The sequence below is a fragment of the Neodiprion virginianus genome, chromosome 1 (assembly GCF_021901495.1).
Source record: "Neodiprion virginianus isolate iyNeoVirg1 chromosome 1, iyNeoVirg1.1, whole genome shotgun sequence".
Classification (NCBI taxonomy): domain Eukaryota; kingdom Metazoa; phylum Arthropoda; class Insecta; order Hymenoptera; family Diprionidae; genus Neodiprion; species Neodiprion virginianus.
Window position 1 is genome coordinate 26,222,552 of NC_060877.1, and position 17,614 is coordinate 26,240,165.

Here is a 17,614-nt window from a genome sequence, read left to right on the forward strand (position 1 = left end):
GTTCGACGCCAGCGATGGCATAGTAATAATTTATCGCGTCACTCGTATACTCGGGCGTTGGCGATTCTACTTAATCAGATGAAATTTTTTCGAAAAACAATTACAAATGCTATCAACGAATCGTGCGAACACAATGTTCCGGGATAATGAGAACGACACAGAGGAATGAGCTGCGTTATTTTGAAAGGGGATCGAATTTCGATCGGAAAATTACATCGCGAATCTCGTTGGTAGATATACGCTTGTTATACCTCGTTTCTCGGGTCTCCGGAAAACTCTGACCTTCGAACACCCTCGGGCGCTTTATCCCGTTGATATCGAAGCGGAGTCGAATTCCGCAGCAAATTTCATCGGAATTGGTTCGCATTCTCGTTTCTCGCACGCTCAACGATTAGTTGTCGTCATTTCCACGCATTGAAAATTACTTGTCTCGTTTCGTTCGCTGGGTTATTATATGTCGCAAAGCTTTTTCCGAGCTTGCAGACTGGATATACTCGAGCCGATTTTCCGCGACATCCGGTTGCGTCGCCACCCGTTACGTACATTATTATATCGATATCCCGTCGCTCCACATACGCTTCTCTCAGTTGCCGTAACGTTTGACCTTCTCTTTGACTCATAAATTCCGATTGTTATCCTCTGTGCGTGATTTGTCTGAAAGGAGGAAAGAGAAATAAATAGTCGAAGATATCGGTCCTTCAGATTTTTGTTTGTATTCTGCTCTCCATTTTCTCAACGATTTACGCTCTCGTACATGTTACAAAATTCAATATTTTTATTTGCATAAATTTTTATACAGCTGCACAGGAGCTGCGAGTGGAAACAAAGGAACTATAACGAAATACGTATAACGCGACAGCTGAAGAATTCAACGTCTGTGATTGAAGATTCTTTTCGCGGCGCTTCGGCGGTCCTTTTATCCGCTCAATGAACTCTGGCGGAATTCTTCTCTTCTCGAGACTCGGAATAAGATGATATAAGGGTTAGACTATTATGCCGCGGAAATGAATTCGGCAAATCTCCGGCAGATATCTTACGAATCTCATTTACTTATCAAACTTTCTCCCCTCTTTCTCTCCCCAGGAATTTTGAATACATCCTCCAATTTAAATTTCTGCACACATACCGATGTGAATGGTAATTCAAATTATCCCTACGACTTATACGCCTTTACTCCGACTGTTTATTTCACCCACTTCTTTGCCGAGTGCCGGGAACGCACTTTATGAAAATCATTACGCCCGCTCTTCGGTGTATAAAAATTATTGTTCCCATTTCGAAGGTACCGCACTGCAAAGATCGTGCGAGCAATAGATGGCACGAATCGAGCATCGACACAAAAAGTCCACCAATTTCCGTCTTTGTTGCCGCCGGTGCCCCCGTTTGCAATTTTCATTGTTATAATTCGCTTTGTCCGCAATGCCTGCTCGCAGAAACTCAGCTCCCGGTGCCCGAGAATTGCTCGCAAACGAGAAACACCCGCCTTCACCTGCAACGCTGAAAACCAACCGTCGATTCGACAGGTTCTTTCGATTTTCTCAAACTCCTTATAATTCCCGAGAACCTTATGTCCGGCTGAGTTATTGTATAACCGCAAGGTTTGGCCAAGCATTGGAGAAAATATTGCTTTCGTCAGAATACACTTGTTTGCTTGCGTTAGTGCGCAACCGAATTATACTTTGTAACGTGATTGAACGAAAAGAAGAAGCGATATTTAATCGAAAATACACAGTCACTGTCCGTGACTGATGAAACAAATAATGAAATATTTTTTATTAGTATTCAAACCGTGCCGTTCACCGATGATTGTGAACTCATTGATAGTGCACATACATACGCGGGGTAGCAAAAAGTACTGCGGAAGTTTTAAAACTGCCACCACGTCTAAAAAGTGAAGTATTCGGGGGGGTGGAAAGCGCGACGAGTAAGTTAATTAAATAGCGGTGAAACGGAAAGGGCGAGCTGCGATGAAATTAAAAGATTTCTCGGCTGTCAATTTTATTTAAATTCATTTTCAAAACTGGGACGGGTTTAATTAATAGTGACGGTTTTTTTACCGAGTGTACGATACAGTTGAACGGTGACAAGGACACGGATGAAAACGATCTCTGCGGCAGAAATTGGGCGGTAAAAATAAATTTTGCGAGGTCTAATTATACCTTTGCCGAAAATTTAAAAAAATATTCCTCTACGGGAACTTGGAAAGCTTTGGGATAAAGGTAATTAAAATCGTGATAACTTACCTGCAGACAGTGGATATATATATATTTTTGCCAGGGAAAAATATAAATGAGCTCGCTTCGCGATGAAAAGGACTATAGAGCCGTAATTTTGAGACTCCGAAGTAATACCCTGCACTATCAGCTCCTGTGCATTTTCAAGTATAACGGAGAACGGACCTTATACCATACGCTGAAAGGCGGACGAGAAGACGAAAGTTGAATAATGTTGAAAGGGCGTTCAATTTCATCCGCAGGAAATACGAGAGACGTTAAACGGATATTCCTGTGGCTTGATAATTTATGCGCATTAAAGTCTTTGGCAAATAAATTCTTACGCCAAATATGACGAAGCGTGTAACATAGATAAACCCGATACGCTGTGTCAACATTGATCGATAAACAAATTAGATGCGTAAAAGAATGGTTCGTAGCAATTAAAGCGCGGAATTCTGGCTCGCTTCGAAAGTATAACGATTTTCCGATACTGCACTGTACAACCTACGCGATTAAATATTGTTCGAGGTATAAACAATGCAGGTTGTAGACTCTTCCCACAATCGGTGTGAATGTATCGTTAATTAATCATAAACCAAGTAATGAATATTAAAAATAACGTCAGCCAAGCCAACCGGGGTCGATAACGCTCCAGAATAATGTCACGCTATGCCTGCATCGCTCGACGCTCACGTAACTCTGTGTATAATAGGAAGAAAAGCGAAACACGCAAGGAACCCTCCTCCATTAGCACGCGAGGATTTTCAATTTGCCAAAGTCTAGGGCTGTCGAGCTGGAATTAATTGATGATTAGACACGCTTCTTAACAGAGTGGCTCCGAAACGTTACAGGCATGCCTTTTACTTCTACTTGGGCATAAATCTAGTCAGACGATTCGACAATCACGTTGTTGACGTTCGTACGCATTCTCTGCATTTACCTGCAAATTGAATAATTCGAATTAAACCTATGGTCGAGTCCATTTGATCGATACGTAAAAGTGGCACTTTGTATAGAGTTCTTAATAGATAAGTCTTTGATAGTAAGGTAAGGACTTGACAAACTGTAGCATTTTTAGTATGGAAATGTACTCTGTTATGTTGTTAAAAATAATTGAATGAGATAAATTTACCCCTCGATAAATGAAATTGTACCGAAAGTAGCTTTCAGTCACTCGTTTCCAGCGTGGCTCTATAATGAATCCAATTTGACGATCAAAGCAAGCTAATTAATCAAGTAACCAGACTTTATTGATGGAATTAAGTGGATCGACAAATTAAATTCACCTTGCATATTCACCATGAAAATTGGTTAATTACCTTTTGCCGGAAGAAGGAATATTCACTACCGTAAATTATCGCCTTTTCTTAATTTCAATATCAATATGCGTTACAGGCTGAAACGGTGCGAAAATATTGTTGAAAAAACAAGAAGCCTGCAACTGAACTGACGCTCGTGTAAAAGAAAAAGATTCGGTTAAGCAAAAAATGTCTGCATCGGACGTTATTATAAAGCTCCTGTGCCAAGCTTGTTCTGGCCTCGACATATCTTGAGAAATAAAAATCTATTTTTATTATTTCTCTGCGAGTTATGAATGGAATGAAATAAATCGTGCGCTAATGTATTATACAACAGGGTGTGTTTTATTTTCAGACAAAGTTACTTTCCGATCGATCTATGAAATTCTTGACCTTCGTTATCGTGCGTTATTATTTTTGTTTAACAATTCTTAGAAATGTGCCGATATCTTACCTCGCGCCGTATAAATTCGTCACGGAATTCATGAGAAGCTTAATTCAAGGCGGCCGATCATAAATCGCGTAGTACTTTCACTCTCGTTGTGCCGTGTTGCGTACCTGCGATGACGGCGGCGATCGATAGTGTAACAAGTTTAACAGCCGAAAGGGGGAAGATGGAGAGACTAAGAGAATTTCGAATGTATTGTATAAGCGTCGAAGCTGTACAACGGGGTTCGACAAGGAGAGTGTACTTCTCCTGGGAGATAATGGCTCGCGGCTCCGTGTCACGATTTTCTATTGCATTTCATCCCTTCGCACAACCGGCCGCGCCTCGAGTGAACTTTATTTTTTTTTTTTTTTTGTCCTTTTTTTTCTTCCTTTAACAAACTTTTCAGCGACGTTGAAAACTCAAGCGCCGCGTTGGGAAACCTTCCGGGATGTAAATTTTTATTTTTTCTTTCGCCAGGATACTTTTTCCGCGTGGTAAATTATTCGCTTATTCATACTTGGATAACAGTTTGCTGCGGGGAGTATGAGGTATAAGGTATTAGGTGTAGGAACAAAGCCCGGGTATAATGCGAACAGGGAAACGAGACTATAATACTTCGCTTACTTTAAAAAAATGCGAAACAGGCACTGATACAGGTTTCAGCCGAGAAATAAAGCTCTTTTTCTCACGTAACAGTCCGTGATAGGCTTGTTACAATAATTAACGGCCGTACCGCGAACCTAAGATCTCGTCGTTGGTACGAATAGAGGAATACGTACGATCCTTATCTGACCGTCTGCGGTTCATCGTATGCAGTGAAACGGCCCAGAATGATTCGTATATTCAGACAACGTGCAGGCTCATCCGTTGTTATGAAAGTCGCGTATAACTTGTGCAATTTCGTCTCCGTTATACGGAGACCGAATTTTGTTACCAACTAATCGTAAGTTAAATTAACGTGAGAGTACGCGTATAATAGATAAAGTTGTCGTGGAATTGAGCGAAGGCCGGGAAATTGTTGAAACTAATTTTGTCACCGTCGAACAATTGTCATTGATTGTCGTTATATTTATTCCGATTCCTCGCGTTTTCTGCCTCGATCGACGCTCGTCGTATCCTTCGGATATTCGGTGTCGTTGAAAACAAGTCGTTATATGCCTGAGTTCGATACGAAATTTCTTCCACGACCATTATAATGCCGAGAGCTTACTTGTGAAGGGTCGGTCCTGATCGCGGAAAAGCTTTTCTGTACGTCCGTCGGTGAAAGGATTTTTCGAGAAACGCTCGGAGGTGATCCTTGGCAGTTACTGTTATCGAGACACGACAATATCGAGGCTTCGGGAGATTCCCATCGATATTGAAAACTTGGAGATCATTGTGTTCTTTGAAACCGTCTGACGGTGCTGCGTGAAATAGAAAAAAGAAAGAAAAGCAAAAGAAGCGAATAAGCATCCAGCGCGAAGCAGATGAGGCGAGTCTTCGATCCTCGATGTCGGGAATGCGCAATGCGTGCAGGGACAAATCCAAGGATCTGTGGATGATGTATTAGAAACGCGTTCCCAGATGGCACTTCAAACTTGAATTTAGAGACGATAACGATACCGACCGCTTATGGTAGTTCGTAGATTCTATTTCATTTTTCATTTATTTCGTTTTATTCCGATCCTACGAACAGGTATGTGTTCAACAACTATGTGTTCCTCCGTAGGGTTTACTAGTATTTATGATATTTATGCAAACTTTTAAATTCAATAAATAAATAATTGAACAAATGAATAAATATCACGTTGGAACAAAGCGTGAGGAGAATGGAATCATGCGAAACGACTACTTTGTGTGAACTTGGACCGTCGCGTCGAGCAGTCCTTTGGGTATTTAATAAATTGTCGGCGCGTGTCTTTTCGTCCTTGAGGAAAGGGTGGTTGGAGGATAAAAGATGAGCAACTTCGCTGTCACAGATTATGGCTATCAAGCCGAAGAAGCGAGACTGTAGCGTCTGTTGTGCGTTTTCTTCCCGAGGGAACCGCTGGCGAAATTTCATATCGAGTAGAAAGCGTACGCCGCACGAGCTAATTAGTTTTCACAATGACAAAAAAAGTTTTCCTTCCAAACAGAAGGACTAGACGACGAAAAGAAGAAGGAGAAGGGCACAGTGTTTAATTATGCAAATCTTGCCATCCGACTACTGCTTTCGCTTATCGCGTGACTGTTGTTGAGGAAAATAAATTTAGACGAGAAAAAAAGAGGCACGCAGGTCGTCGTGTAGCCGTGCTCGGAGTGTAGTTTCTGCTTGAATTCCGTAATTTACGATAACCTCGAGAGCAAATGTAAGCCGGCCAAACCTTTTCCTTTTATATTCTCTACAGCCCGAAACGTTTCCTTCGATTTTCTGAGCCAGAACTGAAAATTTCGGGAAGATGTTGGAAATTCGCGGCGGACTGAGTTATAAATATGCCCATTGTATACCTCGGACCCTGCCACTTCGGCTTCGAGATACACCCTTGACTGCATATTGAGGTCGTTTTTGAAGTGTCGATGGGTTTTCCGGAGAAATACCGCACAGTATCGAATTATGCGATCGATCCTTGAATCCCTTCTCAAAGGCCGAAGTATCATTCGCTCACAGGTCCCGGAAGAACCTTTTGATAAGCAACGTTCAGCGTGCGGAATGCTCTATAGTCATATACTCGTGGTATAATAGCTCGCTGGCGCTTTTATACGCTTCGGCTGCATATCGCTCGCTGAAATTTCTGCTCCACGGAATTCTGATCTAACGACTCGGGTAGCGATGGTGGACATTTAATGGCAGCACATCGCGTCTCCTCACTCTCGCTGTAATCTTGCCAGGGAAAGCACAATATACATTAGCGACGGGAGAGCCGGAGGGTAATGAAGATGGACACGAAGTACGACGAGGTGTCAGGGATAACGAGGCCACTTTGTCAAGCGGGAAACGCAGAAACGTGTTTGCGGAGGAGAGAAGGAAGGAAAGGAAGAAAAAAATCATTCGAGGCCGCCGCGTTTTTTTTCTCATACTTCTTTTCATATTGATTTTTTTTTTTTTTTACGTACATTATACCTTTTTTACTATGCGGGTCAAGTCCGAAACCTTTATACGAGATTCAGATTTTTCACTACTTTTTTTACTTCCCACAAATCTGTAGATCGACTATTCGTTTGCCGTACAAGCCGTTTCGTTTTCTTTACGCTCAGTTCTACGAGCATTTGTCGATCTGTTATTTAATCTCTCAGCAAGTGATTGAGTCATGAATAAAATTGTAATTCTATGCAGGAAATTAATCCACTTCGTCCGACTGTTACGTAGGTTGTGAAAAAACCGTATTTTATTCAGATTATGGAGCGTCAGAGAGAGAGAGAGAGAGGAAAAGTTATGAATGTATAAATCGTGTGGCTGGCTGCAGAATGGTATAATATCATTGGTATATCTGAAATTCACAGATATTTCAGCACAAAAAACTTTGTGCAGTTTCGAATGTATCTACTTCCCCTAACAATTGAAAAACGCAAATCTCTTGTCTGTTACAATTGTAACACGTGAGTCATTATTTGTACGTACCTGTAATATTACGAGTGAAAAATGTAGGTAATCTCGGCAAATCAAAAACGCATTTCTTCTTCTTTACATCCCCAGAATTCCATTCCGAGACATAATTTCTCCGTACGACGTGCCGCGTTTCGAGTGTCATGGGAGTTAATCGAATCTCCGGAGCCCTCCGACATACCTGTATACCTTATATAAACCTGCACCCCGCATACAGATAACGTCGGGACGTACACCGCAAAAAGGTTTAAAAGGGATGAAATTCGAGGCAAGGTTTCGGAGGTTGGAAAAGTTGGGCCAAGGCGCATTTTTTTTGTTCCTAAAGTGCGGAGGTACCAAGGAAATTCCCGAGGGAAGTTTTAGCCTCGTATCTCACTGTCGACCCGTTGTCGTGCAGGAGGTCTGAAGAGCCGCCATTATACACATAATGCCGGAAAGAAAGGACTGGCCGGAAATTGAAGGATATTGGCCGACGAGGAGTAAAGTGGCTCGATGAAAAGCGCACTTTTCTCGGCCACACGCCACGCGGATCGCGTACGTAACAATGACGGTTGTAACTGATATTCACCCGTTTCACCCGGTGCACTTCGAGAGTTATAGCAAATACACGGCTATCGCTGAGTGTAATTTCTTCCAGCGATTGTCCTCCCTTCGGGATAATATTTATCCCTGCAAATAGGTTGGTATACCGGTTTGCTGTTGTGCGAAACTCGTTAAATAGGCAATGTGGAAGGTCACGCAAGGTTGAACAATTGCGTCAATTAGTGCGGAGGACCTTTCATTCCTAGTCGTGAATTTACCCACGCCGGTGGTGGATGTTGCTCAGCGGTTGCCGAAACTTTCCCAAATTCTACCCTCATCGTCAGTTAACACGATCCTATCCCCTATTTGCGGCGGGCAAGCCGCACGTATGTGAAACACGCGTGTGGCTCGGGGAAATTGCGAGGGTTGGGTTATACATGTATAAGTGCTGCACAGCTCGTAGGACGAGTCGAGGATATAATCCGAGAGTCTCGGGCCTTAGTTTCCGCTTTAGGTGTGTATGGAATATTCTGGAACCCGGGGACTCGTGGTTCATGAAATTTTGAAGAGGTGGCGTTAATTATTTAGCGACTTGACGGGTGCCACGACAAGCCTCCCCTATCTCTTAATCCCCGTCTTCATCCTCCTTCCGACATCCTGACGGTAGTGTATTGCTGAGTTAAGCTGGGCGGGAACCTTGGCGGGGAGCAGCTGCTTTTCGCATTTTAGAAAATTTCACGTGAAATCATGCAGAGAGTTGAGGAGGTTTCGCTTGTTTTTATTATTCGACGTGGCAGGACTAAATCCATGCGAAAATAGAAAGGAATTCAGGCATGAAACTTCCGCTTCGTTATTTCGTATTGCCGCGCGATTTCAGTCCGGAGGAATATTGTGCAAAGGGATGCAATTTCAGAGGAAGAAACGACGATGCTGCAACGCTGTTTGTCAACTTGGTGACCGAAAAAAACAATTCCCTCGTAGGTAGCAAAGTTCTTAATTTTAAGTCGCGTCGCTGCAGGGTTCGAAACTTTGTTAAGTTAATGCGACGTAATTGAGAGCGTGGATGTATCAGTTCTGAAATTGAAAACATATTATGACGGTAAGGCGGGGAAAGTTTTCGTCAATAACGGCCTTAGCAGAACCGAGGCTAAAACTTTCTTCACTTGTTGTTTAGGTAATAAAGTATCGTACCGAAGCGGTGGAAATAGTTTCCTCGGTGGTTTAATAGAACTTGCAGACAAAATTCATAAGTCGACAGGTATGCGGGATGAGCTGCAGGAACCTGAAAATGTCTGTCGAAAAAAACAACTTATTAGTCAACTTCAGACCGCGCTAGGCTGCTGGTTCAGTCCCCGGGTGTATCTTTGTTGCAGCGAAAATTTATTTCCCTCGTGTATTGCGTTTTCACGGGGCAATGTGTAAAGTTAACGTTGTATGGAAGATGATACATCGTTTGTAATAATTCTCAGCATCAACGTCATACCTCGACAAACGTAAGGTACGTCTTTTTTTCAACTCCATTCTCCGAGAGTTTCGTGGTGTAATTTCACTTTCGTCCTTTTCTTTTTAATTCACGGCGTTAAAGGACGATGCTAGAATTTTTATCCCGCATACCGATTGGCGAGAGAATCCGAAGGCTCGTTTGCGGTCAGAGTTTGTAGGGTGAATTTTGCAAGGTACGTTGAATTGAAGTAGGCATACAGAACCCGCCGCTCTTGTTGTATAATGGGAATTGTGCGGTCTACCCTGATTCGCAAACGGGTATTGTTGAGGAGGGTTTCAAGGGTCTCGCAACACGACGCGAGGTGAGAGAAGGTGAAAGTGAAAGTCGTAGCGACGCCGGCTAAAAAGCGAACGGTTATTGTTTCGAAAAACCGCCTCATCGAGGGTGCAAAGGGAAATCGGCGATCCGAGGATTATTCACGATCAGACCGAGTTTCAAATTCATAATTATAAATAGGGATAATTTATCGTGCGGAAATTTAAGGGGCTGAAGAATTACCGCAATTATTTACCGCCTGTTAATTAACTAAATTTAAAAAAGACCAGTCGAATGTTCTCGTTTAACAGCCAGTCTCGATTCGGGGATCAATTATTCTTTTCGGCTTTTTTTCTGTACTTTCCTACGCTCCCACGTCGTTTTGCAAAAATGCAAATTATACACGGTGATGTTTAATTACCTGGGTGAAAAATCGGAGAAAATAGTGTAACGAGTACAACAAATGTTTTTAATCACCGTCGTAGAACTCCGAGAGAGGGAAGCAATCGGTGGAGTGTTTCACCCTCTCGCACTTCGCCTCTCACTTTACGCTCTAGGGAAATTAAAACTGAATTCGGTATACGGAACGCGCTGTTTGTTACATACGTACATTTTGTTTTCTTTTATGCGCGCGTCTAGATACACATACAATTAATACACATCATGCATATGCAGGTTAAAATGATGAGGAAAAGGGAAGAACTTGGAGACATTTTTCATTATTATATGCATAGCACGTGAAACGTACGTTAGATTTGATTTAAATTCGTGAAATAGGATTACCTTTTCTTCCGTAGGCAGAATTAATAATTGGAGGTTGTTGATAAGTTTCTCGCACCTGTAATAAGGCTGGTCAGCACGAGCGGTTTCGATATCATGAAATAATGGTGGGACATTAGGTATTGTATAATTTTCATCGATCAAAACTGTACAAGAAGTAATGCATAATAAATATATTCCAATTGGATCTGCAAGATCGAGTACAGTATCCTCGGGATAAAAGTTACTCGAATATGATTTGAAAAGTTTTCGAGGGCAAGATGAGAAGGAAAGAGAACTTTCCTTCGGTATATAAAATAATAAATTGAATGCCAATTCACTTACCTTTGTATCGCAAAGTGTGTATATCTATATATGTGTATTATTTATAACGAACGTCAGAATTGACGGAGGTATAAACGAAGAACGAGGCACTCGGAGAAGAATGAGAGGCAAAAAGAGGAGAAGAGAAAAGCTCCGTGAGGCGAACCCATTAACCAACGAGTATACTAGGTATTTCTCTCATCACAATAGGAAGAAAAACATTTGGTATCACTCTGAGAAAACAGCACTGCCAACCTTGCGGCCTTCCACAAATATACAAACACCGGGAACTTATTTTTCCGGGTTTTTGGGCCTCGCCTGAATTATGGCCTCTTATTTTACCGCGTGCTTGTTAGCCACCTCAACTTTGGTATCGCGATCATTATACGTGTAATTTTGGGCCATCTGCTCACCTGAGACACTCTCGTTCAGCCGGTTTATACAGACGATGCAGATTTTCTTCGGTAATTTTATTATACATATACCTACCCGCACTCTTGTAGCTCACGCCATAGTTTTATGTTTTGTTAAAAACTGTAATAGCGTACTGGTTTTGCAACAATTTATACGGTATAGTTTGAATCATCCAACCGTGTGAAACTGTACAAGGATATTGTGCCATTTTGATTAAACGCTTTTGAGACGTAAGGATTGTCAGTTGAGTCTGATTATCACAGACGCCGTTCTGTAATCAGACAACTGCAGTAATCGCGGTATTGGGAAAAGTTGATCGTTCAACTTGTAGAGTGCCCATGTAATAGATAAAAGCGTGGTGCTGCTGACGGAGGAGATTTTTAACGCTTTTATCTTACTTTGTTAAACTTCCCTTCGGCTTCAGCATCAGCTTCTTTTCGATTTTTCTCCTTTAACGACGAGAAACGGGAAGAAAAATGAACCACTCGACGACTCCGAGGTCCCGGTGACATTTTCCAGAACAATTCTTTGCGCTTCTTCGATATTAGAGATTAATGACCCGTCACGGTGTTATAGCCGGCGAGATGTAAGTTGGAAACAAAATTCAGTTTTCCAAAGCACATCTCTCTCTCTATTTTTACGAACATCGGTTTATAATTATTAATCGGCAAGACGTATTTCGGGTCTTGGAATATATATCGAAATTAACGGTTGAATCAAGGGGCGTTATCTACATTTTGATAACGACGTTCGATAAACCCAGCGTCGAGAACTCTCCGGGCGTCGGTATCTCGCCCGGTATTTGCAGACAAGAGGTCCTGGAAACCCGCAGGTTGATTACGGATACTCGCCTTTCCACTATACGCGCGTAATTCAAGCGCAATCCTCCGGACCAATAGACGCATATTTGCACGCGGAAAACACACCCGAAGTTAGCGCATACTTGTTTACAGAGTTAGACAGTCGCCCGAGGTGGATTTGTGACATATTTTCGAAAATTTCTTTTAATGTATTGTGCATACATCGTGAAATTGATTACCAACATTTTCCTTAGAGTCAGATGGCTGTGACAAGACGGTGCTGTATTCAGAAAGTTTGAACGCCTTTAAGTTTCGCTCGGTATTCATTAATTATAAAGAATGGTGCTTGAAACTATACAACTTCCGGAAAAAGCACAGCGGAACTTTGTCGTGTCAGATGTTTCAGCCTCGGTAGATGAAATTTTTCCATCTCGGTTACGTGGCCGGATTTTTATCCAAGGTTTTCTTGCGGGATAAAATTTTTTCTTTCTTATCGCTAGTTAGTAGCCGTACTTCTTTCCATTCGAACGATACCAAGTTACATAGCCGCGGGCATGTAGCCTCTATTCCACCTGCTGCAGGTTCAGAATATTAACAAGTAGCAGAGTTCTTTTTCTTTACTTTGCAGTAAGCTTAATTCAACAGTGGCGTGTAATTGTCCTATTTAAGCGCACGACGATATACATACGTATACCAGAGGACTTAATCATCGTCTGAATTTTTTTTTACTTGAATAACTTTTCCTTGAGCTTTTCCCTCTCTTGTATTCGGTCGCCACATTCGAATTTGAACTTTGCACACACCGAACGACTGCACATGTGATTGTTTTTTGTTTGCTTACCTCGTACGCTGTTCGATTTGTTTAACGCAGGCTTGGGCAAAAAATTGGATGGTCGTCCCTGAGAATGTTTTCCTTCTACCGCTTCGTCCCGCCCACGATTTATTATTTTTTCATTTTCAATGATGGTACTTCGCGGAGTGTTTCGCTTACTCACGTACCGTTGGCTCGTTTCACCGAAATTCCCAAATATAACATGAATTATTTGCTTAAATTTTTTCTTGCTTCGTACTAACAGCAAACTCTAGAGATAGTCGCACTGTACATCGATTTTTCGACGGATGACCCGTTTTCTTCTCACTCGTAAACTTTAACCGATAAGTGAGGAACGTGTTAGTGCTCACATTTCACGGAACTCATATCCGAAACGTAAACCCTTCAGAAGCGAGGTTACCTAAAAAATTTCGTTGCAAAGTAGTGGAAAATTGCTTGGCGAACAGTGAGATAAGCAAGGCGATTCCAAACGCGAGACTTTTTGTCGCCAACTGTCTGAGCTTTAATAATATTTATACGATACTACTATACGTGTCGCGAAGTACAATTGATCTAAAATGCGAGGATGATACCATAATATTTATACAACAGACTTCGTGGTCAAGGTCGCTGGCAAACATTCCCCACACCTACACGACACGCTCTGCTTCACTGTCTTTTACTGACCTGTATGTACAGTGTATCGGTAAATACTGGAAAGAAGCCAATTTGTTCGTCGCTCAAAAGTAGCCGAGGAATCGAGGATTTTATACGAGCTGGGAGATTGCTTTGGACCTATTCCTACATGCGTTTCTACCATTTCGTTTTATTGTTCGTGTATAGTACCTTCAACTCCAAAGAGACCACTGATGTTTGATACTCGGGGTTTCGAAGGTCCGACGTGTGCTTGAAGCATCTTCAACAATTTATTATCACATGTTCAGAACTCATTGTCTACCTTGCAGTCGGAAATAATAACTGACGAAATGGTCAAAGAAGGCTAACGGTATTATTCTGGTGTCCAACATCGAATTCTTGCTAATCGCACCCGGAGCTTGATTAAATTCCGGCCGCTGCCTGAGGGGGAATTCATAAATATACGCGAATATCATCAGAGCGATCTAAAACGTGATGCAATGGGACGTTATAGATAGTTTCCTATTTTCTTTGTCGTCTCGATCAGCTTTTCTTTCCCAAGCTTGCTAACCGAAATCTATTTCGACATAAATCACAATTTGCCATGTTACGTGCTGATTCTATTCGAAGCAATCTTCCCTCGGCGATACGTCATTTTAGCATAATGTGATCTGCGATTTCCACTTTTATCCCCTCCGTTCGATTTATAAACTAAATTGATTTCACCCCGTATTTATATCAAGGCATTTTCGTTTCTGTTCCAGATGCTTCATACGGACGAGACCTCAAAAATATTCTGAGGGTACGTAATTATCACAAATTGAGCGAGCGGTGGTTTTGCATTCGCAGTAACGGAGAGAGGTTACGGTTGTATGAATAAATCCTATTATCGTTAAGATCCCACACACTCCGCAAGTATTATCGATCCCGCGCTCTCTTTAGAAGTCTGAGGCTTTACGACACCCGCAGTCCTTATTAATTTTGGAAACTAACGGATCAGATATTTTCATCGTGGATAGGAGACGGGGTTAGAGAGAGACGGAGAAACATCCCCGGTCCAAGAGAGGGACGGGCAGTGGAGATATAACCGTTCGACCTTTTCATCAGAACGAGATCCTCAATTTCGCTCCTTCCTCGGCAAATTCGACTTTCATATCCTTCGGACACGGTTCGGTCCACCCTGGAAAAATGAAAAGGAAAGAATGTATACACGGAAAGAGCAATTCCTCGTACACGTAGCGGCCTTATTACCTTTCCTGAGGATTGAGTGCGGCCAACAACGGGCAGACAATACCCCTCCAATTACGCTTGGACAGCTCGTAAAACCGCCGTCAGTTGACGGCTCGGAACGAATCCAATGACGTTGGTAGCCGCTACACTGTTGACTAGGTTTACGAGTCGGAGGCTCGGATTGTCAGGCTACCGCGTCTGAACGCAACGCGGATTAACTACTGCCACCGAATGTTTCAAACTTTAATTACCAACGGCGTTTACCGTACTCACATAGCCAACGATTAGCGCGTGTTGTCATCAATGGCGCACACGGAGCGTGGTTTTCGCTGATTTAACCTGCAATTTTCTCTGCATTTGCACCAGAATTCTATTCGCAAGCTCGGGGTCCATTATTGGTTTCTCTTTTAAATCAACCGAACTTTACCGTCAGATGATTTTGTTGAACAAACAGAGGAAATTGCTGCGTCGTTGCGTCAACGGAAAACCACAATTTTCTGATTCTGACACAGTAGTGATGTCGCTGAATTGCTTGCAGTGCTTTATTCGGCGAAGCAGCAATTTTTATCATTGATCCTGCTGCAACGGTTCACTAGTATTTTTAGTTGACAGCTTATTTTTCATGGTTATTGAGTTGTTTCTACGTGGAGCACCGACTCTCTCGACGATTCAGTAGATCTATCACTTCATCTGCACTGCATCAGAAAAGATTACCTTTCAGCTCGAACATCTTTTCGAATTCAATTTTCAGACGGATGTATAACAGACGTTACTACTGCAATCCATGTCCCTACACGCCTAAAAGCCAACCCGTAAATAAATCTTCCGTGGATCTTCCATTTTCGCGCTGCAATATGTCGCTCAGCCTTATTTCTGAAACGCGGGGATTACGCTGGTCGGGACCATCAGCTATCACGTGACAGCTGTCACCCTGGTTCGACGGGACCATCGCTACCCTATGCTGATGCCTTACTCGCCCATTCTGGTCCGAATGTACATGCCACGTGGTAGGCAAGACTCGGAGATCTGGAATTCAGAACGAGGTTTTGAGTAGGAAAGAGTCTTACCACATGAAATGTGATTATTTGAACGTTTTTAAAGCTATGACGCGTCTCGCCGCATGGTGCCTTCGGTGGATCGATATACCATGGCGTCCGTGGGAAATGTATGTATCACCAGTATTGTGAATTCCACGGCGATACTTTTCTGATAGATTACGAAGTATTTCGGGAGAAACTAAGCCCACGGGAAGGTTGAACCCTTAGGAATAGAATAATCCGGAAAGTTGGAAATCCGTGGTGGCAAAATTGTCGCGAGAAGAGAAAGTTGCAAGAGCTGAGTTGAAAGTTACTTTTCCATTCCAGACAGGTATTATGCTCTTATCCGTCTTTAAGCGGCCATTTTTGAACATACAAAGACCAGTACAAAGCAGTAATTCTGAATCACTGAACCGACAAATACTCGCTACTCGCAATTTTCAAGAAGTAATAGACCTACGTGCTCGATATACGTTAGATCGACGTTAAATAAACCGTCAGTCGATTGCGGGCTGCAAAACACCTATGGAACCCACATTTCTTTCTTTCTATCGGCCAAATTAGCGTCAACGACGAAAAATCGACACGTTTATTTCGCGGCATGTAACCAGCAGCAAAATAGGCATTGGAATATTGGTACAACTTTTCATCTCCAAGGCATTGGTCCCTGGAGCACTTCACGTGAAGCGGACGACGAAAAAAATGTTTTTGATATTCTTTCATATTTGGCCTAATTGTACTTCTAGAAGGTATGAATGTGAACACCCACTTCTCTTTTGTGAGGTTTAGTTGTCAAGTTATGGGCTTCTAAAGAATCGACGTAATTGAAATAGGGATTTTTTGGCAGCAGTTTTTTGAATTGAACGAATTTGCAATAAAATATTAAACACAGTGGTTTCTATAGAAGATTTACTGTTCTTTTTGATTATGAACTCAGATTCGAAATTAGATTTTTTTTTTTCATGTAAAAAAACTGGAAGCGAACATTTCAATTCAGAATTTGGATAACTTCATTTTTTTTTTTTTCAAATAAATCTCAAAAATAGCTTAAAGTACGTAGGTAATACACTTAAAATAATACTATATTTAATCTTATATTGTAAATTTGTTTAATTCGAAAAACTGCTTCTGAAAACTGTTATTTCAAGTACGTCAATTCTTCAGAAGCACATAACTTGACGACTAAACCTCATAGGGAAAAAAAAATAATGGGCGTTCACATTCACACTTTCTAGAAGTATAATTTGGCCAAATATGAACGAATTTCAAAACCTCATATTTTTTTCCCTGTTCGCTTCACGTGAAATGCCTCATGTGCAAACATTCTCTAGACCGATTTTGGTCTCTTTCGACGAAGACAAATAGATGAACGTTGACTAAAAGTCAATGCTTTACTCAAGAATGGGGTGCTTCGTTTCTGGGCTAATAAAACTAGAGCAAACTATGGAAAGCCTGGCAATCCATTAGCTGTCCGTTCAAATACCGTCGTTTCATTCCCGTTCTTCCATTTCTGCGAGGACTTGCTATTATTAACGAACTTTCAAGTGTTTTAAGGGGAAAGATTGTGATCGGTATGTACAATAACTCTCGCTCGCTGAAATTCGAAGATATTTAATGCTGATACTCGATAAAGACTCGGTGTATACATTTCCGTATTCTATAACAGTTGGGTAAAATTACTTGAAAGTTATTATTAAATAATAATATCTCCTGTACGAACCTCCGTTCAGTTTTAATTACCGACGACTGTATACTTCCGGACTCTTCCGAGTCAGACACGTTATATAGAAGCTTTAGAGATGTTTCAGTCTCTAAT

At 41.8% G+C, this 17,614-nt stretch overlaps 1 protein-coding gene across 8 annotated transcripts in view; it reads left to right on the forward strand.

Moving 5' to 3' along the window:
* LOC124310332 (protein qui-1) overlaps positions 1 to 17,614 on the forward strand; it is an 89,771-nt gene that overhangs the window by 59,906 nt on the left and 12,251 nt on the right. For 4 of the 8 annotated variants that reach the window (XM_046774154.1, XM_046774147.1, XM_046774146.1 and 1 more), the window contains exon 2: positions 14,296 to 14,333. The exons of 1 other annotated variant lie outside the window; for it this stretch is intronic. The gene's annotated coding sequence lies outside the window, so the exon portion shown is untranslated. Of the gene's footprint in view, positions 1 to 14,295; positions 14,334 to 14,872; positions 14,894 to 15,512; positions 15,927 to 17,614 lie in introns of those variants that run through there. 3 more of the 8 variants (XM_046774148.1, XM_046774149.1, XM_046774151.1) reach the window with 3 other exon arrangements.